Below are 1,472 nucleotides of genomic sequence, written 5' to 3'. Positions count from 1 at the left end.
CAGATACATGAAAATTGTACTTAAGTACAGTAACGAAGTACTTGTACTTCGTTACTTCCCACCACTGAAGATCAACACCAGAGCTGAAAGGTTTGCTTCCAACTACGAGACATAAGGATACCCTCTGTTTTCAAACGGAAAGAAAAGACAGGCTTTGTGGATGTCCTGCTAGAAACTGCCTTTTCTGCTTCCTTGTCATCTTTTCTCAATTTGTGCCTATTAAAGACTGCATGTCACTGACCCATGGAGTAAAAGCCCGGTCACCAGGCGCTTGCCAATATGCCCCACCTCCAGGCCTAGTTCAAGAGTGGGGCCAAAGTGACCTGCGTCCGGGAGAGAGAACACTGTTTCCAATTGTTTTGCTCATCATAAGGGGTCTACGCAACCAGCAAGACTAAAAATGAGGACCATGGAAATTAAAATTGTGCTTTTCATACTTATTATCCAAAAAAAAAAAATCATGCAGGATAAAAATTGATGGCTGATTTTGATTTTCTCTTCTTTTTGTTCTTTTTCCTGCTTCTTTGCAGTGATAAGACTGATTTAATGGTAAGCAGACCTCACAAACCTCACTGGGTTTTCCAAAATTTAACATCAAAAATCAACAGTTCTGTATTAACAAGCAAGAACAAGGTAAAGAACTTGGGTATCTTGTTCTTTGGAGACTCATTTAAAGTCGGTAACTAGGACTGCCTTTTACCATCTTGGAAATATTGCCAGAATTAGACAAGTTTTATCATCTGAAAATACAGAGCTCCTTATTCACTTGTGTAATCATGTATGAACTTCTTTTAGATCTTTAAATGGTAAGGTCCCTCATTACATTACCAACATGTAATGTAATGTTCTTCAGCCAGAACCTCTCCAGTTAAATGTACATTTGTTCTTATCAGCTGTTCCTAGAATATTTGGTCATTCATATACGTTGTCTGTGGTTCTTTTAAAAGGTTCGAGGAAAATAACTAACAGTACCAGTCCAACTGGCAGTTTTTTGTAAAAAACAAAACTAAAGTCTTATGGTTTAGAAAAAAAAATCTGCCAGTGGAACTTGTACTTTATCAATATTAAGACATTATTGACTTAAAACTAGCTCCTACATCTTGGAGAGAAGTTGTTTGTAACATAGTTTTGTCAAGTGTTGTCAGATATTAGCACTATAGCTACAAAATGTAAGATTTTTGTTTTTTCAGTGTGGTGAACCTAATTTGCATCACAAATTGATGCATAATATTGAGAAAAACAGCCAGAAGGTCACAGGTTGATCAAACTTAGACTTTATTACAATGAAATTTATTTCTGGGCTGCCTCATACTGTTGATTTTATCAACCATACAGGTCAACACATTCCATCTTTGGCGACCAAGATTTCCTTGTTGGTTTCACTGAGGAGAGAATTGTGACATGACATAGTATTGATTCAGTCATTCAACTCAGATGGTATTTATAGTAACAAATAAAACAAAGTAAGTCAT

This window comes from Poecilia latipinna, unplaced genomic scaffold (genome assembly GCF_001443285.1).
Source record: "Poecilia latipinna isolate Pla-1442-1.1 unplaced genomic scaffold, P_latipinna-1.0 Scaffold1056, whole genome shotgun sequence".
NCBI lineage: Eukaryota > Metazoa > Chordata > Actinopteri > Cyprinodontiformes > Poeciliidae > Poecilia > Poecilia latipinna.
This window is presented reverse-complemented; position numbering follows the sequence as displayed.